The 21,541-nt window shown below is 39.6% G+C and overlaps 1 protein-coding gene and 1 long non-coding RNA gene across 6 annotated transcripts in view; one reads left to right on the top strand and one right to left on the bottom strand.

Moving 5' to 3' along the window:
• LOC122562605 overlaps nucleotides 1–21,541 on the bottom strand; it is a 230,626-nt gene that overhangs the window by 35,060 nt on the left and 174,025 nt on the right. The gene's annotated exons all lie outside the window — the stretch shown is intronic.
• Nucleotides 6,422–16,690, top strand: LOC122562609. Of its 2 annotated transcripts, none has more exons than XR_006315367.1 (3): nucleotides 6,422–6,679; nucleotides 8,914–8,981; nucleotides 16,604–16,690. It is a non-coding gene; the product is annotated as an uncharacterized LOC122562609 (long non-coding RNA). The 2 variants fall into 2 exon arrangements; XR_006315366.1 differs by lacking the exon at nucleotides 6,422–6,679 and adding an exon at nucleotides 7,334–7,376.

The raw sequence follows: 21,541 nt of genomic DNA, 5'->3' as shown, positions 1-21,541 counted from the left end.
GAGACAATGGGTCGGCCGGGGCAGTCAGGTTTGTGGATTTTGGGCAGGAGGTAGAAACGGGCGGTGCGGGGTTGTGGGACTATGAGGTTGGAGGCGGTGGATGGGAGATCCCCCGAGGTGATGAGGTTATGGACGGTCATCACCCTCACCTTGACCTCTTTCCACCTATCACATTTCCGACGCCCCTCCCCCAAGTCCCTCCTCCCTACCTTTTATCTTAGCCTGCTGGACAAACTTTCCTCATTCCTGAAGAAGGGCTTATGCCCGAAACGTCGATTCTCCTGTTCCCTGGATGCTGCCTGACCTGCTGCGCTTTTCCAGCAACACATTTCCAGCTCTGATCTCCAGCATCTGCAGACCTCACTTTCTTCTCTGATGGAAATAGTGTGTTTAGTCTCACATTCCCAATTTTCATAACTTTGTAGGTTTCTCATCCTCAAGTTTATGTCCAACCCCTTTTAAAATACTGACAGATCAGTTTCCCATAACCAACTGTCTCAACAGGAACAATATTCTGTAAGCTCACTTTCTCCCAGCAGATCAACTAGTGCTAGACAATTCATGTATCTGGTTTTGCATTCCTCATTGAGCTGGAGAGTTGTTCTCAAACTTTATTCTCTTCATAAAATATCATTTCTCACGCCATCCCAACTTGGCACTTTTTAAGCTGTTTTTTGGTGGGTCAACATCTTGGAACTTCTCCCTATAGCACTGAGACATTTACACAGCACCAACAGCAGCAGCAACAGTTCACAGGGATTCTTCACCACTAATTTAAGGGAATTAAGGATTGACAATAAATGTTGACCTTGCCAGCAAGGTCCACATCCCATCGCATCAGAAAGTATTATTTTACAAAAAAGTCATGTAAGATGGACTGTGTACATTGTTAACAAAACCCATCTTATACACAAGAAGTGTTTTTTTTTAAACACATAGCTACAAGTGACCGATCAGCTGGCCACATTACCACAGACTTGATGTTGATGTTGAAATTTGCAAAATAGACCTGCTAATGTTCAAATGTTGTGGGCTGCAGCAAGGCGCTGAACGAACACGGAGTAGCTACATCACTATTGCCTTATATTTAACCGGCTGTGGGACATACATTTATTTATATAACAAACTGAACATAAATGTAAGTTAAAGGGTAGCAAACATCGCTGTGAATGAGCAAATGAAACCAACCAAATGGAGAAAATTGTACTTTGTGCAGCTCTGTGTGCAAATTATTAACTAAGTGCAGCACAGCTAAATCGAATGTCAATTACCCAGATTTTAATGCATTCCATGATTCGCTGGATTTTCCAGCAACCTTTCTATAAAATTTATCAGGAATGCAAATAAGTTTTGCTTTAAGTGCACCTCCACTAGTAATAGCCAATCCAAAACTTTATATTATACAAACCAGTTCGTCCAAGAAAAGCAAATTCCTCCCATTATTCTCACCGAAATAGATCAGCAGCTACCAATCTTTCACTCTATAGTGTCATCAAAATTTAAATTCTTGCTTCAGATATTACAGAATCTGGAAATATTATAGGATTCCACGATCACCTGATGAAGGAGCAGTACTCGGAAAGCTGTTGACTATAACCTGGTGTTGTGTGATCTTTAACAGAGTCTGGAAGGATGGGATTAATATTTGTTTTCACTTTTGTGCTTTAGATTATAACGATCTCCTTTTTGACTGCAGACATACTGAGCTTTTGTATCAGTGTGGAAACAGGCCCTTCAGCCCAATAAGTCCACACCGACCCTATGAACAGCAACCCACCCAGGCCCATTCCTCTACATTTACCCCTACACCTAATACTACGAGCAATTTAGCATGGCCAATTCACCTAACCTGCACATTTTTGGACTGTGGGAGGAAATCCACGCAGACACACGGGGACAATGTGCAAACTCCACACAGACAGTTGCCTGAGGCGGGAATTGAACCCGGGTCTCTGCCACTGTGCGGTAGCAGTGCTAACCACTGTGCCGCCCAATTGCTGAGTGCAAAACTGCAAAAGCCACTCCTGCACTGAAAACGACCACCTTAACCCAATGACGTACTAAAGACCACATTGTAAAGCAGCTGGCTCACTGAATTATCAGCTTATTCATACATAGGACAACAACTGCAAGAAGGTTTATTGCCACTGGCAGAGTATATGTGCTTATGAATGTGCTGTTAGGTATTTCTACAAGAATTCAAATCCTACAAGCCTACTAGAATCCATTGACATCTTACCAGCATTCCAAATTATGTTTGTGCTCAATTATGCTTACCCCCCACACACACTGCCTAAGCAGTCTTTAAATGTTTAATCACAACTGTGGAGCAATATATCTGATGTATGTAGCGGTCTAATGTGGAAAGCACACTTATTGCTCAAGCAATAAGTCTTCTCTTCATCAGCCTATCACCTCCATGAGTATAGTGTAAGAAAATGTGCTGAAATGTAGCAACATTAATATATCTATCCAATGACCTTCTTGCTTTGGGTTCCTTTGCATTGTCCTTCAATTCCTCAATGAAATATTACATCTGAACTTAGGCTCAGAATCGATGGGAACAGTGAGGCTGGACAATCCTCAGCTGCAGCCTGAACAAGCAAGCCAGGAAGACCAGATGGAATCATGAGGGAAGTCACTAAGCTTCTGTCAAGGGATTCAAACAGTCCATGCAGTTTGAAAACAAACCCTTCATATTTCTTGATAACCAGACAAGGTAACAGTATTAAAATTTTTTAGGACGTAGCTATGAAGCTTGATATTTAACAACCAAGTAACTCCACAAAAAAAATTACTTAAAGTAACACTGGCATAGTCTCCTTAACTTCACTTTTGTAAAAGATCTCCAGCATCTAGCCGCTGCAATAAGAGACTAAGCACAATTTAACCAGTTATGATCTCCAGGAAATTCCATGATGCCCAGACTGTGCAGCAGTTCAGCAACTAGCCTCCTTAATGCTCCAGGCTAGGGGAGGAAAATCATCATAAAATGCAGAAACAAGGGATGAAACTTTTCCCTCCATAGGGTCGTGATGCATAAAGGAATTTGTTTCAGGATGGCAGCGAGTGATTCGAGGAGTTCTGCAGGGTCCAATTTGGGATCAAAGCATTCAAGCACAAAAGAACAGAGGACATTGTTGCTAAATTTGTAGATGGCACAAAACGGTAGGTAGAGGCACAGGTAGCATTGAGGAAGCAAGGAGGCTGCAGAAGGACTTGCTCAGGCTGGGAGAGAGGGCAAAAAGTGGCAGGTGGAATATAATATGGAAAATTATGCACTTTGGCAGGAAGAATAGAGGCATAAACTATTTTCGAAATGGGGTTAGGCTTTGGAAATCTGAAGCACAAAGGCGTCCCAGTTCAGGATTCTGTTAAGGTTAAACAGGCAGGTTCAGTTGGCAGTTAGGAAGGCAAATGCAATGTTAGCATTTGCTCAAGAGGCTGAGAATACAAGAGCAGAAATGTACTGCTGTACAAGGCTCTGGTTAGACCACACTGGATTACTGAGAGCAGTTTTGGGCCCCATATCTAAGGAAAGATGTGCTGCCATTGGTGAGGGTCCAGAAGAGGTTTACAAGAATGATCCCGGGGATAAAGGGGTTGTCATACGAGGAGCAGTTGAAGACTCTGGATCTGTATTCAATGGAGTTTAGAAGAATGAGGGGGATTTGACTGATACTTACATATAACTGAGAGGTGTGGAGACACAGAGTGGAGGTGGAGAAGATGTTTCCTCTAAAAGGAGAGACAAGGACCCGGGGCACAACTTCAGACTGAGATGAGGAGGATTTTCTTCAGCCAGAAGGCATGCCATAGAGCGTTGTGGAGGTCAAGTCATCGAGTGTAATTAAGACAGTGGTAGGTCATTTCTCAATTGGTAAAGGGATCTAAGATTATGGGAAAAAACCAGGAGAATGGGGTTGAAAAACATACTTGCAATAATCGAATAGTGGAACATATTCAATTAATTCTGCTCCTATGCCTCGTGGTCTTGTGGTCTAAATTGAATAATTGGATGTTTGCCCCAGAGAGATGTTCACATCCCCCCATTCATGCAACCTCGAACTAAATGCTACGCCAGAAGGTCCAAGGGCGACTTTCTCAACTTGCCTTTAATAAAGGCTCTTAGGTGGTCAGTTAATAGCCACATAAGGGCTCAACTGGCCATCGTCCTGATCAGCTGCTCCCCCAGGCAGGTGAGTCTTGGCCGGCCATGTTTGAAGGAAGTGAGGGCTCAAACTGGGAGCAATCCAAGTCATGGCTGGCACACAATGAGATGGTCTCTGAAGGTCAAGCCATTGTCTCTGACTCCCCCACCTTGCTATCTTGTAACAGGAAGATAAAGAACATGTTAGATTCCCATCGGAGTAGGCCTTCACAAGTGATCTCTAGGACCTAGAAGATGTCAACCTCTGATTGGCAAGCAGCTCCTGACAACCCAATGCTGAGGAGGCACACAATTGGGTCAGATTCTTGCCTATTAGCTATCAATGAGACATTTCAACAAGGGGGAATGACATGTTTATTGCCACCTATTATACTTGTTCCCATTCTTGGAGAAAAATCAAAGGGAATATCTCAGCCAAAGCCTTTACCCTACTAGTCTATATTAATGACTTATATGCCCATCCTGTTCTTGTGTTAGTAGCTGGGTTAGAAAGGAAAATACCAAGTAAATCAAGAAGCTTGAGAACAGCAGTATCAGAAATACAGATAGTGTAGGGATAGTTAGCCACATGAGATTCCTATTCTCAAGATGCATCAGAAATGAAATGTGTGCAGAGGCACCAATTTGAGGTACAGTGCAACCATAATCTAATAAAACAATAGAACAATCTTCAACCATCAATTCTGTTCTTAAAACGTGAATATGGTCAATTTCAATCACTAGACCCAGATATGCACCACAAATACATTCAAGAGAAAACCCTGCACTAATATCATCACTGATTCATTGTAGTGTATACACATTTTACTGGTCATTATACTTCTGCACTCCAGAAGTAACTGCCTTTATCTTATTCTCTCAGCTTGGGTAAAAACATTCTGCTTCAGATATAATCATCATAGTTTTAGTGGCATTGCCAGGAATCTAGACATTACAAAAATCTGGTGGGTGGATTTCTCTTCACAAATAGTGACAGAATTCTGCAGATTTCCAGCATATATCCCTTTTTTAAAAACCTATAAACATTTGTGCACTTGCGAACTGTTCCTGTGAGAAAAGCTAACCAATTAGCACAGGTTTCGAATTTTCTTTTAGATATACCCTCCAGATAAAGCAATTTCCACATGCTGTCACCCCTGAACACTATCTTCAGAACCTCCAAAATAAAAACACAGAGCTCTGTTCTTTCCAGATAGAAAGAACATGTGCTTACTGTGCCTGTTTCAACTGAACAAATAAATTACAGTCATTCTCTGGACCATGCCTTGACCAGAGTCAAACAACCTTGTTTAAAATTTAAAGAAAGCTTGACAGTTAACCGTCAGTCATCACTAAGAGACGTATTCCACATGGCAACATCTCTACCAATTCAGAATCTACTTGACAACCAACCAGCACTCTCGTCTTATACACAACAAATATTGTTTCCCTATACTTTGCCCGGATGCGTGCAAGATGAAAATAAGTTTTTGGACAAAGTTATGTTTTTTTCCAGCATTACTCATGTTGAATACTGTACCATTGTCTTGTTGTCTAAGACAGCGAATGGCAGGCTTTTTTGGGGGGTTCAATAAGAATACCTTCAATTTCATTCTACACTGCCTTGAGTTGGCAGTCACTTGTTTTAGGCATGATTGACACCCCACTAACATATCACTCAAGCTGCAATATTCAGTCGAAATCATCATGATCTAAAGGGGCCATGAGATGACATCAGTGCCTCACAATCACTTCCCAGCAGTACAGAAGTGACAGCATGTCATCTCACTGTGATTTGAGATTTTGTAATATGACCACAGCAAGTCCAATGTTGCTATCCATAGCAATTGATTTCACATCAACAAAACTGGACAAGCTCCTCTACAACATATGTAACGGCAGTTTGTTTATTCTTAAACAGAAGCCTGGAGCCAGAGATATTTCCTTTGTTAAACGTAGCAGTGTCATTGTATGTAGGCAGCAGTTCTTAACATCTTAATCATTTCAAGAAAAATGAAAACAAAACTTCAGCAGAAATTCACTCGGTCTGAAGCATTTTTATTTCTAAGAATGCAGTCATCATGCTGCTTTGTCCTATAGACGTCTACAGCTCAGTCTGTGTCCAATTGCAAGTGGCAACAGTACAAAGTAGGTTGATTCACGCTTTACACAGAAGCTCAGAATCACATGCAGCAGGATCACCTAGTGCCAAGGACATCCAGTACTTATTAAAAATAGATATAAGCACTTAAATGGCTCTGCTGATATTTGAGGTCCCAGAGGCTGGGGATTCCTCATGGAGCACAGTGAAGGAAAAAACAAGCATCAGATCCACTAATGAAGCAGTTATGGAGATGCAAATAGCCTGAGAACGGATCTACTTGTCGGTTATTCTACCGGAGAACTGGAATATTGAATGCAGTGAAAGATCATAATGAGAGTTCTCAGCCTTTGTCTGGTCTGATCAATTGGTTGCAGGTTGTGCCCATTGCTGGGTTATCTGTTGGTTCTTGGGTCATACACGTGAAGGTATGTGGACATGCAGGAGACCTGTGTGTGTGATAAACATGTGGTAGAAGGATGAAGTTTATCCAGGCTGCAGATTTTTTTTAAACATAAAATGAGAAAGCTTTAGAAATGCTCATAGATGAATTAAAAGCATATATCAGTGTTGATTCTACAGAAAGGCAATACTGGCAGTCTAAGCAGGCCAAAGTCTCAACACTCACTTAGCTTGCCACCATACAAAAACCAAAGAGTTTAGGAAGGAGCAGTTATAAAGGTAACTATAAAGCTTGAATCCTGAACAAGGACTTTTGTCAAGAACAAGACTGGAAGTTAGGAAGCTATTTTCTTTGTCAATGGATGCTGATAATATTGACCCCAGATGGGAACCTACTTTTGCAATTCTGGAGAAAACAGTTCCTGGTTAGCCTTTCTTATTCTCTAGTTATAAACGATATATATTTTGGGGAGGAAAGGGAGAGAATTGTGTGTGGTAGCATCCCTATCTCTGGGCCAGAAGGCCTGAGCTTAAGTCCCAAAATTCCACCTGCTCCAGAGGTTTGGCACAACATATCTGTACAGTTAAAAATATCTACAAACAACTCAAGTCCTCACTCTTAACAAAATGTGCTTTCCTTATCTTTATATATAGGAGGAGAAAGTGAGGTCTGCAGATGCTGGAGATCAGAGATGGAAATGTGTTGCTGGAAAAGCGCAGCAGGTCAGGCAGCATCTGGGAAACAGGAGAATCGACGTTTCGGGCATTAGCCCTTGGAAACGTCGATTCTCCTTATCTTTATATATAGCCTTGTGTAATTTCCCAGACATTTTGATTCTGTTCGAAGTCTTGGTCAAAAAATAAATGAAAATCTAGTATTTAAGGAAATACTGTTGGCATAAGCATATTGATTTGTTTGCAAATGTCTTGTGGGTCTCTGCTTCATAAAATATAACATAGCAAATGTAGAAATCACCAGCAATGAAGAAGTTGTTCTCAATTATGGAGCTGCAACTGAATTCTGAGGTATCATTTGAGAAAAATACTTCGCCGAAGATTTTCATGCTTTTTAAATCTAGTGCGCTGGTCTGGACATGTTCAAATATTCTACATTACAAATCTGCAGCACAATTGACACTGAAAGGGCTGAACAAGACTTCTCTTTTCTTTATATAAAGCAGCTCTCCTGCCCCCCAAACCGCGCCCCCACACACAATTGGTGCATTGCCAATATCAGCTTGTGGTTTTGATTTTAAAGCCAACCTCACAAATCCTCCCTCCTCTTGAACCCTGTCACATCTACTCAACAATACACAGGTACATTTTTCTGGGTTGTAATTTACTTGGTTACAAAGCAAGCTGTTCAAAAACACAAGGAGCTTACAGATACTCTTACTGAATTAAAAAATAAAACAAAAACCTGTATTTAAGTTTCCTGGGCCACCTGCAACAACATAAATGTTGCTCAATTTGTTTAATCTCCTGAAGGTGGGGAGAAACCGCAAGTAAATAAGGAGTCCAAGGAAAGTAAATGCTTCCCTTATTTCTAAAAAGCTACAGAATGTGAAGCGGTTGAGATTTCACATTATGATCAATGCTACCCAACGCTGGCAAGCTAGATTTCCTGATGACTTCCAATGGAGCTATCGGATAGGAACATTGAAAAAAGGTGGTTGAGCAATGACATTAATAAACGTCTTTAACATTGAAGGCCTTGGAAACACAGAGAATATTTCCATGTTGGGGTGGGCATTATCAGAATCCACCAATACAAGATATTCAAAATGGATATACATGTGCGTTGAGACATCCGAGAAGCATAGAGTCATGAGTTATGGGAAGGCACAGATCATTATTAGTGGTTTGGAGGAAGAGACAAGAGTTCAAAATGAAATTGCTTTAAATTACGAGCAGAGTCAAATATTTCTGACTGCAGCACATTTAACACAAAGAACTGATCAGCAGCTAATAAAAATGGATATATGTGGAGTTGGAGGTAGAAATTATGGAAAGAAAAGTATTAAGGTACAAAAGACATGAATTGTTTCTGCCCATACCTCCTACTGCAACCTTGATCTTCTTTAAAGCAGTTAAGTGACTACATGCTGAGAATCTATTCCATGTATTCATTAACCTGCATAGGAGGGAGAAATTCCCTCAGTATCCCTAGTTTGGTAAGGGTTTGCATGCTCAGCAAAGTGCCCCATAAGTTAGTTCTTATTCTTTGTTAACACCAACTTTCTCCATCTCTCCCCATCAGGCATTGACTCTTTTCTGCAAAGCTGCCAGTTGGCAATGAATTGGAAAGCCATCCTACATCTCTATCAGGTATCAAATAGATCACCTGCCTTACTATGAACAATGCTACAGAAGTCTGACTGTAAGCAACCAAAATTAGGTTAGACAGCCCCTACTGGGGCATGTAACAAAAATACAAACTAAATGATTAACAGAAACTTATAGAGGGGAAAAGAAACTTATCAAATCAAAATAACATTGCCAATGGAGATGACGCACTTCATTCCTATGATACCCATCTGCCCTTAAAGGCCTTTAGCATGCTCTTGTAGACTACAATGTCCCTCTTAATAGACATCCGAGCATGGAAAGAGGGGCAGTCAGGCAGAATGACCCCCTCCACAGTCTGTGGCTGGACCTCTTAATGGGCTAATTTGGCCAGGCCCAGGAACATATCCATGAAAAGACCCTCCACCTGCCCACCCTCACTCGACTTGGAGTGCCCATAAATCAGAAGTATGGGGCACAGGTGCGACCAAAAAAAAATTCAGAGCAGCCTCTTCAAAAAATTAAAGAGGGGCTGCAAAGAGTCTGATCTTGAGTAAGTTGTATTGTGTTTCGTGCTTAATTTCTGACAGTTCAAAGTGTGTTTTGCATCTGTAGCAAAATGAAACAATGTGAGGTTTACCTAAAGGTACAGCTGCTATCTGATTGAACTCAGCAATTTATATATAGCTCATGGAATCTTTCTATTAAGGAGTACAGACTTGAAGGGATGGGCTAAATCATTGGCAAAAGTGTCCCATAACTGATTAACGAATAAGATTATAGCTGGGGCACACATGGCAGAATTGATTGTCCATTGGATTTAACAGAAAATAGACTGAAAGTAAAGGATATTATTCAGTGAGGAAGATGCTAGGTACTGGTGTTCCACAAGGATCAATGCCGGGACCACTATTATTCACAGTTTTACATTTGCGATTTGGGCTTTGGAATCAAAAACATCATTTCTAAATTTCTCAACGGGGTTTTGATATAGATAAGTGTGTGGTGGTACAGTGGTACATTTGGCAGGAAAAAAAGGGAAATCACTTAATACTTGAAAAGTGTTGAGACTGGGTGTTTCAAAAGAACACTGGGAGAACTAATGTACTCATCAATAACATTGGTGCTACAGGTTAGCACCAAACAAAATTTCAGCTTCTTTTCTAGAGAGATGGAACTGAGAAATAGTTAAATTATGCTAAGCCCTTGTCAAACATGGGTCCGACCACGCTTAGAATGTTAACAGAGATACTGCAGAGGATGCAGAGAAGATTTATGAGCATGATATCAGAAATGCATTTGTATATATAGCAGGAAATTTCTCTTGAACAAGGTGGTTGAGGGATGACATTAATAAACGTCTTTAACATTGAAGGCCTTGGAAACACAGAACATTTCCATGTTGGGGTGGGCATTACCAGAAGCCACCAACATAAGATATTCAAAATGGATATACATGTGTGTTGAGACATCCGAGAAGCACAGAGTCACGGGTTATGGGAAGGCACAGATCATTATTAGTGGTTTGGAGGAAGAGACAAGAGTTCAAAATGAAATTGCTTTAATTACGAGCACAGTCAAATATTTCTGACTGCAGCACATTTAACAAAGAACTGATCAGCAGCTAAAAAAAATGGATATATGTGGAGTCAGAGTAGAAATTATGGAAAGAAAAGTGTTAAGGGACAAAGACATTATTATAGACTACATTAGGTCATAATTCTGTAAAACCAATCTGCTTCTTCTTCCTTGGGATTAAACAATTAAATTTCTGATTAACAGACAACTAACATGAAATAATTTAGCCATGCCCTGGGACAAGAGTGAAGACTTGTACAAAATGTCTGTGTGTTGATATTGGATGGACTATAGTGCATTTATGGGAACATTGAAAGCTTACAGGCATCTTAATATTTTCTTGATGGGATGACTGAATAATTCATTTAAATCCAAATTTATTACCATATGGAGTGGGCGAAGTGAACAGCATAGATGCATTTAGAGGAAGCTGGTAAGAAAGGAATAAAAGGACATGGTAATGGTGTGAACTTCAGAGGGGTAGGAGGTAGCTCTTGTGGAGCATGAACATGTATATCAATCTATTGGATCAAATGACCTGTTTCTGTGCTATACCATGACACATATGTTAAATCAAATATTTAACGAATATAGCAACCCACACCTCACACCTTTAGTGTCTTGGTTTTATAGTCACATTGGGTTCAAATTGCAACTAAATTGCATAAAGAAAGAGTAAATGGCATAATGTAGAAGCTACCACAGGATTGAGAAGTACCTCTCTAATCTTCTCCAAATTATACTGAGCTTTTCACATGCTGTGGTGGCCAGATGTGTCCAGTGTTGAGTATTTCATTGCACTCTTAATGTAAGACTTTTACTCTCATATCTCTAAATCCATGCCTGAAAAAGCTGCGATCCCGACACTACTTCTGTTCACCAGTATATGTTCTTTGCCAACCAGATTCCTAGCCTCTCTTTCATTCTATGCTCATCCTGCATGAAGACTCAAATACATTCTGGAAAATAGCATGTAAACAACATTCATGACTTTCACCTTCATCTCTCTGTCTAACAACTCCTACCAGATTGTTAGTTAGTCACAGCTTGCCTCAGATAACATTGACTCTCCCTCATCAGCTGAAACTGCTTTGTCTCAGATGGCGCATTCTGATCATCTCTCAATTACTGATGACAAGTTCACCGCAGTGCAGATATTTAGTTTTTCCTTGTAAAGATAAAGGTACATTATATGCTACTTCCAAAGCTCTTCTACTATTCATAAATCCAGTGAGCACTGGAAGATTGTAACTATAGTTCCCTCAAATTCCATGTCAATTTATTTTAATACCTTCAAATGGAACCTGTCAGAATCTACAGATGTCGAAAGTCTCAATCCCATTATGTTACCTGACATAAATGTTCTATTTACATATACATCATATAAATTTCTCCACTTTACTGATCTCTACTTAGTCTTGTAGCTTGTTATTGTATCCTACTTCTTTACAGTGAAGGCCAAAATAATATATTCACCTAGCACTCCACCTCTATTACTCGCTTGTTTTAAATGAACAAATTTCTTCTTTAATACTTCCTATTGCACTCTTTGTTACTATCCTGAATACCATTTGCAAGACTTTTTCAGGCTGTCCCTTCCATATATGTGGAAACAAATTGTAAGTTAACTCCATTCCTTGGAATAAATTACCACTGCTGCTTATCACTGAAATGCATTTTTAAAAAATATCAAGGCTTTGAATGTATCTTAAACATCATTAATATACAATACAGGGATTAAGATTCCTTTTTGGGGGCTGAATCGATTCTAAAAAAGCTTCATTGTAATATCTCATTTGAAAGATGACATTTTGACTCACTTGTACCTTGATTTTACAAGTCCTGGAGAAGATTTAAATCCACAACATTATAAGTCAGAAGATATAGAGTCACAGAGACATACAGCATGGAAACAGACACTTCCGTCCAACTCATCCATGCTGACCAGATATCCCAACCTAATCTAGTCCCACTTGCCAGCATCCAGCCCATATCCCTCCAAACCCTTGCTATTCACATACACATCCAGATGCCTTTTAAATGTTGTAATCGTACCAGCCTCCACCACTTCCTCTGGCAGCTCATTTCATACATGCACCAACTTCTGCATGAAAAAAAGGTTGCCTCTTAGGTCTCTTTAATATCTTTCCCCTCTCACCCTAAACCTATGCTCTCTAGTTCTGGACTCCCCCAACCCAGGGAAAAGACTTTGTCTATTGTCCTGTCCACACTCTTCATGATTTTATAAACCTCTATAAAGTCACCCCTCAGGCTCAAACACTCAGGGAAACAGCCCCAGCATATTCAACCTCTCCATACTAGATCAAATTCTCCAACCCTGGCAACTTCCTTGTAAATCTTTTCTGAACCCTTTCAAGTTTCAGAACATCCTTTCAATAGGAAGGAGACCAGAATTGCAGGCAATATTCCAAAAGTGGTCCTGTACAGCCGGAACATGACCTCCCAACTCCTGTATTCAATGCTCTGACCAATAAAGGAAAGCATACCAAATGCCTGCTTCACTATCCTATCTACTTGCGACTCTACTTTCAAGGAGCTATGAAACTGCACTCCAAGGTCTCCTTGTTCAGCAACACTCTCTAGGACCTTACCATTAAGTGTGTACATCCCGCTAAGATTTGCTTTCCAAAATGCAACACCTCGCATTTATCTAAATTAAACTCCAACTGCTACTCCTCAGCCCATTGGCCCATCTGATCATGGGCTACCAACAGTAGAAACTAGGTGATGTTCTGAACAATGTCTGCTCCCATTATGGTCAGTCGAAGGAGAAAGAAAGGAACTTGATGAAATAAAGAACCAATCAAACTGGCTTTGTTAAATTTAGTTAATATTAGAAAAGTGTAACAAAACACCTTAACAAACTCCTGCTCTTAGTCTGTGCCTCTTATCCTGTGCAATAGGGCACCAACTTGGTGCTCTCCACTATGCAGATTGATCAAACCAAACCCTCTGGGGTCAAACATCCTTCAGAATTTATGATAGATAATTATGCATGAGAAGTGGGAGCAAATAACTGCAGATACTGGAATCTGTATTGAAAGGAACAAATGCTGGAGATCAGAGTGAGTCAGGCAGCACCAATGGACAGAAAGCAAATGAATGCTTCAAGTCTGGGTGATTCTTCATCCCATCTAGACTCAAAATGTTAGCTTGTTTTCGCTCCATGGATGCTGCCTGACCAGTTGGTTTTCAGTGCATGCATAACGTGCTGTCATAAATTGGATTACTTACATTAACCCCAATGCAAAGAGCAGAAAGATGTACAAGTTTATTTTTAATTGGAAGGAGATGGATTTCATGATCTAATCTCAACTGTTGGTGCTTGGTGAAATTCATGTTCTCAGCTATCATTCAGGTCCCTTAACTTTCATGTTACAGTGGCCAGACTACACAACTAACTTATGCACTTGCTGCTATAACCGTGGTGATAAAGTGATTCCATCCATCACTCTGACAAATACACATATACAAGGAGAGAGCTTCCATGAAAATGAACTAGTGAGTCAATCCAAAATTCCACCTGTTAGCTGTGGTGTACAGTGTAGTTGGTAGCACTCGTGCCTCTGATTCAGAAAGTTGAATTTTCATTCCAGAACCTGAGCATAAGAATCGAACTTGAAACTCCAGCTGAGCACATTTTCCAGATAAGGAGTTATGATGAGGCACTGCCCACCCTCAGAGGTGGATGTCAAAGATCCTATGGTACTATTTCAAGGAAGAGGGAAGAGGAGTGATCCTGCCAAATATTTCTCCTTCAATCTACATCACTATAATAGATTATCTGGTCATTATCATTTTTTCCGGATGTAGGTTTGTTCGCTGAGCTGGAAGGTTCATTTCCAGACATTTCGTCACCCTACTAGGTGACATCTTCAGTGGGCCTCCGGACGAAGTACTGCTGATAATTCCTGCTTTCTATTTATATGTTTGGGTTTCTTTGGGTTGGTGATGTCATTTCCTGTGGTGAAGTCACTTCCTATTCTGTTTCTCAGATGGGGTCTTACTCGATGTGTTTGTTGATAGAATTCCAGTTGGAATGCCATGCTTCTAGGAATTCTCGTGCGTGTCTCTGTTTGGCTTGTCCTAGGATGGATGTGTTGTCCCAGTCAAAGTGGTGTCCTTCCTTATCTGTATGTAAGGATACTAGTGAGAGAGGGTCATGTTTTGTGGCTAGTTGATGTTCATGTATCCTGGTGGCTAGGTCAAACCAAATAGAAACACGCACGAGAATTCCTAGAAGCACGGCATTCCAACCAGAACTCTATCAACAAACACATCAAGTTAGACCCCATGTACCACTCCCAGAAAAAGAACATAAAATGACATCTGCACAGGAAATGACATCACCAATCCAAAGAAACCCAAACATATGAATAGAAAGCAGGAATTATCAATAGTGCCTCACCCGGATGCCCACTGAATATGTTACCTAGTAGGGTGACGAAACATCTGGAAATGAATCTTCCGGCTCAGAGAGCAAACCTACATCCAGAAAATCAACCGGAGCTACAAATGTTCTCAGTGGGAACTAGCTGGAGACAAAGTGATATCTAAACATGAAAAGTATTTTGTTGGTAGTGGTCATGAAAGCTGCTAGATAAATATATTGCTATTGTATTCACCAGTATCACACTGAATACCTGAGTGAGATTGATTGAGATCTAGCAAGAATTGGTAGAAAGAGGGAAACAAGATATACTTTATTACAGTACTATGGAAACCTGCGTTCAAAAAGACTCCAAAAAAATTAAGACAGATCCCTAGATATCTGAAGAATCAAACAACCTTGATACTGATTTGAGCTGAGCCTTCTTGACAAAAAGAGTAAGCATGGAAACTCAGAGAAGGTCTGAGTAACTAAATAGACAGGATTCTTTGTTAGAATCCAACTTCATCGAGTTGATTTACATCTAATTTCACAGGTAAGGTGATCGCCAAGGAAAACCTCCTAAATTGCTACTTAAACAATAATTAAGAAAGACTTGCACTCATAACACTTTTATGATCACTTGATATCTCAGAGCACTTTACAAACAGTGAAGTACTTTTGAATTGGAGTGACTGTTTGTATGTAAATAGAAAAAAGGTTTAATATATAAGAAGCATTATTGGAAACACCATCAAAACTGCAAATATCACACTCCCATGGAAACAAAGTAAACAGTTTTAAAATAATCAACTCTTACCTCACTGCTAACACCCTCTGGCTCCTGCTAGATGCAGTACCTGTAGCTTCTTGTCTTGATCAAAGACAGAGGAACAAGGAGCTAAGACAACCAGATACCTATCCCTTTATTCAACAGCAGTGAAGATAAACATTCCACATCACTTTGAGGTCTAACACAGAAACCTTGCTATTTAAAATGTATGAGCATAAATAAGAAATTCACAGTCAATTTGGTTTTAGTGGGATCATCATTGGGATTAAGTATAACAGTTCAGTATAACAGAATGAAAACCAACACAACAAACAGATTTCTTCAGCTGGCTGCTAGAGAGCTATGAAAAATGGGGGTTTCTGAATTTCAACATACAATGTCATGGGTATGTACCCAAAGTACAAAACTGCCCTTAACTTCTCACTTGCATCAACATTAATTAGTCTGAAAGGCCACAAATAGGCAGCATGAGACGTTGTCACTGGATTACGCTTCAGAGATGTCACTTGTTAGGAATTGTTAATGTAGCAGACAAGTTTTACTCTGTTGAGTGATACTAATACTTAAAGCTCAAAATAGGAAGCTCCTCAGTAATAAACATTCCTAACAGAAGCACAAAAGAAATACTGTTTAGATTATAGCAACCTTTCCACATCACCAGACTGATGAAAAAGAACAGAACTTTATTACTTAACGAAATCCAGGGAACTGAATAGATAACAAAAACAGTTGTTTAATTATGCTACCTTTTTATATTCTGCATTATCAATTGCCCCATTCAAGGTAAGAGGTCTACCCTTATAATCACTCATTTCTTTCCCTTTTATATATTTATAGAATCTCTTACAGTGCACTTCTATGTCCCTTGCTTATTTACTCTCATACTTAATTTCTCCCTTCTAGATCAACCTCTCGGTCCTCTTTTGCTGAATTCTGAACTGTTCCCAGCCTTCAGACTTGGTGCTATAATCAAACAACTTTATATGACTCCTCTTTGTATCACATACTAAGCTTAATTTATTTTGTTAACCATGGATGTGCCACTGTTTCTGTACATTCTTTCACCAAGTAAAGCTTAAGACTTGATTTTTTTTAAAAAATAGCATTGAAAGAGGTATTTGAACTATTAGTGACTGGTGTATTTGTACTTTTGAAAACCTTTTGTTCCACCATCTCATCTAGCATTTAACCCACCAAATAATAAATGTATTCCTTATTCTTCCCACCAAAACTTACATGCATACACTTATGTGTCAACATTTTCTTGCCTCTTGTTTTTCAATTCTGCAAGTTCATTCATGTTCTCTTGTAATTTTCAGTCTTCCTCAGTGTGCCTAAACCCAAATTAGATGTTATCCACAATTTTACAAATTGGGTTTTTGATTTCAAAGTCCAAATTATTAATGATTATTTGTGAATAGCAGTGGTTCCAACAGTAGTCCATCAATTACCAGCTTCTCTCCTTTTCAATAACTACCCTTCATTCTGGCTCAGCTTTCCACTTGGAAAGCAGCTAGCAAGCTATTCTACTACTTGTCATGACTGCACTTTCTCCAATCTCAAGCCTTTTCCATTGGTCTATTGTGGGGCTCCTTATGTGAAAAGCCTTTTGAAAATCCAGATAAATTACATCTACTGCATCATATTTTCTACTTCAATTATCTCCTTGAAAAATTGAACAAAGTTGGTTAAGTAAACTTTTCTCCTTTGAAATCCATTATGGCACTATATTATTGCATTTCTCTTTAGTTAATACTCTTCCATTCTCTCCTTTAATAAAGTGTCCATTACTTTTTCCTGCCACTGACAGGTCTATAAGTCCCTGGATACGTTGTCTCTACTATTAAACAGAGTAAATGAGCTAAAAATGAATAGTGAAGCCTTGTCTATTTTTTCCACAGATTCTTTTAAAGTGTATTTATACAATCCATCCAGTCTGAGAGGCGTTTCTTTAAATTATACCAGCCATCTTTTCTAATTTACATGAATATCTCATCTATCATTTAATATCACATCCCTTCTATCTTGCTGGTAAAGTGCAAAGCAAACTATTTATTATAATGGCTGGGATTTTCCTTTTTCTCTTCTAAGGGTGGAGAGGGCTCATTTTAGGCGGAGAGATCCCCTTTCTCCACCTGCTGGATCAAATATAGTTAATAGTCAACTGGTGGGCAGCTTAATCTATCACAAAGTAGTCCCAACCAACCTGAAGCTGCTGGCCAATGGGAGACCCGTAGAGAATGACTGGAGGGGTATGTGGGATGGGGATCTTGGGATTCTGAAGCAAAGACACTGGACTACATTTCAGCTATCACACCCCAGCTATCATTCCCAGAGTCAGGGGAATGCAGCCATCCCACCATCTCTACCACCAACCAAAACCCAGCGAGCAGGCCACCTGGTTTTCCCAGTCAGGAAGACAGCCATTTTCTCACATGTTAGAAAGGCTGTGCCAGGCTGAGACCCTTAAATCCTTGTTAATTGATAGTTTAAGTGTCATAATTGATGATGGACCAGGAAGGTTAACCATATAACTTCCCATCTGGAATTTTATTACTGAGGTAGTGGGAAGATAGGTTTCCATTCCAGTGCCAACCTGCCCAATTATTTGCCTTTCCTGCCCTGTTACTTCTTGGGAGGGGAAAATCCCACCTAATATTTTTGCCTTCTCTCTTGAGATAATATCCTGGCCATTCCTTAATGGTCATATTCATAACATAACATTTCCTTTATTGAAGTGCCTCCTGAATACTATTTTGTAGTATTTAAGTTCGTATTTGCTTTGTCTCTCTAATTTGTTGGAAACTTTTCTCCTAATCTCTTTGTATTGTCTCTCATCAAATATACTCCTTTGCTGTCAATGTTCCTAAGATTTCCCTAAGCTTGAAGTATTTCTTTGTGTCCTTATAAGTCTCACTGGTGTTTGGTTTGGAAGACAACTTTTCTGCATGGTTTTAAATATTTTCATTGTTGCTCCGGATCACTCTGTCAGTATTGTTACCTATTTTATTTTTCCAAGTTCTTTTCTCAGTCCCTCAAAAACAGCTTTTCAAAACATCAGTTGACAAAGTCCTTCTCTATCATTGTTTTAAAATACAATATTTTATGATCAGTATTGTCAAGCTGTTCCCCTACTTTTATTTGTCTAACCTGCTCTGCTTTGCACAAAGCATTCTACATTTCCTCCGATTTCCAGACACTATAAATATGAATTGATTGTTCCAAAGGATGAGGAGGGTATTCTGACTTCTGGTGTGTGCATTTCATAACGTCAAGATTGATTTTTCTCATCACATTCCTCCCTCGCACTCAACAGTTTGGTGAGTTTCAGATTCAGACAGCCTCTTAACTATTATTCGTGGATTTACTCTCGATTGCAAGCTGTTCTGGTGTATATAAATCTGTCACACACACATATTTTCCAGCCAGATGCACTGGGAAAGTGATCAGAATTGATAACTTAGCCAACATTAAGCTAACACGAACTAACAACATAAAATTGTTATCTCACCTAACTACAGGTATTGCCAGCTTCAACACTTTGCACCACTCTCCCACAATAACTTTGTTTGCCAAAAATGGCTGACGAAGGAAGTCTATTTTCTATATTTTTGTGATACTTTCCATTTAAATGTCAGTTATTCAATCGAGATAAGACAACCAATTGGACAGATGGATTAGAATTCTTCCCACAAAAAGGAAATTTGTCAGAATATATGCAGACACAATAGTTCATTGTGCACTTTTCTTTGATATAGATAATTATTTGAAAAACACACTAACAGAATTTATCTATATTTTAGTATAGTCAGTAATATGACAATAAACTGACTTATTTGTGTATCAGAATGAGAAAGATCTATCTTGTAAGAAAGAAGGATGACCTCAGAGTCAGAGAGATGTACAGCACAGAAACAGACCCTTCGGTCCAACTCATCCATGCTGAACAGATATCCTAAACTAATCTAGTCCCATTTGTCAGCACTTAGCCTGTTATACCACTAAATCTTTCCCATTTATATACCCATCCAGATGTCTTTTAATTGTACCAGCCTCCACCACTTCTTCTGGCAGCTCATTCCATACACCCACCACCCTCTGCGTGAAAATGTTGCCTCTTAGGTCCCTTTTAAATCTTTCCCCACTCATCTTAAAGCTATGTCCTCTAGTTTTGGTCTCCCCCATCACTGGGAAAAGATCTTGTCTGTTTACGCTATCCATGCCCCTTATGGTGGGGTTTAGCACTGGGAACACTTTCTTTGAAATGACATTACAATTGAAAGCAAGCCTCACGATCTGACACTGCTGACAGTAAGAAACGGAGAGGGGACTATCTTGTTTCTCATCAACCTGTATAACTAATGGTTTAATGCTAGCGATGGTATGGTGGGTGTGGTGAGGGGAATGGAGGAATTTTAAAGATGGAATCACTTTCAAAGGTGTTGTATGAAACTCTCCCAGTGTAACCTTGACATTATTATCCCCAAACTCACTGTCAATGTGTTTCTGGTTGGGGATGCTGAAGCCCGCATTTTGTAAACTCCCTAGCGTTACTCAAGCAGAGGATAGCATCACACTGAGTTAGCTCTTGCTAATCAATATTCCTTGGATATAAAACCGATAAAATTTTATTCCTTCCTTTGACATATGGTTATTTAGCACAGTTCCCATACTTTACGGAAGACAGTGCACACGTTTACAACACACAGCTCTGAAAAACTGCAGCAGGATTCCCTGACTGCTTTGCATCTCCCACGCAGAAAAGGCTGTGATTATAAATCAGCTAGGCATGACGCAATAGTCATTTGGAAACTCCAGGAATAAAAGGGAAAAGTTGAATAAGCAACGAATTAAGCCTTTTCCTTCCAAGAAACAGTTCATTTGTCCTGCACTGGCCTCACCCCAATTATGGCTCTTGAGATAAAAAAAATCCACTGGGGAAAGTGCCACAGAGGGAGGCTGCTTAAAATTTCCCATGGTCTTTCAAATTTCAGGACTCGAACATAACATTGCAATCTTCTTTATTGGTTACGTTACTTTTCTAACATGCTGCAGCCCGATCAGAACAAAATGTTCTGGACATTATTTGATCATCTTGGTCCTGCTCATTAAGTTTCATTCTCATGTCAGTTCCTGAAGGGAACAGCTGACCATTGACAAAGCTGCAAATTGACAATTTCTGCGAAATATCCAGCCAGTGCCTAAAAAGGAAATACTAACACCTTGGCTTTAAGCTTAGCCAACTGTCACCCGAAGGTCAAGCCGTCAGAATGAACTGAGGCTGAAGAAACCGATCTCTCGTGTCAAAAGTCTTAAACAACCTCAAGCCAGTTTACCAACACATTTTGGTCAGCTGAATGAGACCCGACCTCACATTGTAACGGAATCAATTTATTCCACTAAAGACCATGCTACTAAATTCTTACCAGTTGAAATGCTCTGATTATTTGCTTAATCCCAGGAGCACAGCAATCTTTGTGACACAATTGTAATGCAAGACAGTACAGAATACAGTAGTCAACTTCAGATAAAAGAATTTAAATTTGTATGGTATCATTTATGATTTCAATGAATCCTAATGCACTTAGTTTTCAATAACATTTCTTTTGCAATACAGTTACTGCTATACCATAAACATGGTGGTTAATATATTCCTAATATCTCACAAATACAGTTGGTTCTGATATAACGCAATAGTTGTTTTCTCATGCGATCTCGCCTTACAAGAAAATCGTGGGATTGTCACACCATTTAAACTATTGGGGCTGAAATTGCATTACAGCCAATACAGGTAAGGAAAGTTTCCAGTCCACAATTAAATGTCTAAATTCTTCAGAAGTG

This window comes from Chiloscyllium plagiosum, chromosome 25, assembly GCF_004010195.1.
Source record: "Chiloscyllium plagiosum isolate BGI_BamShark_2017 chromosome 25, ASM401019v2, whole genome shotgun sequence".
NCBI classification, from domain to species: Eukaryota; Metazoa; Chordata; class Chondrichthyes; order Orectolobiformes; family Hemiscylliidae; genus Chiloscyllium; species Chiloscyllium plagiosum.
This window is presented reverse-complemented; position numbering and strand designations above follow the sequence as displayed.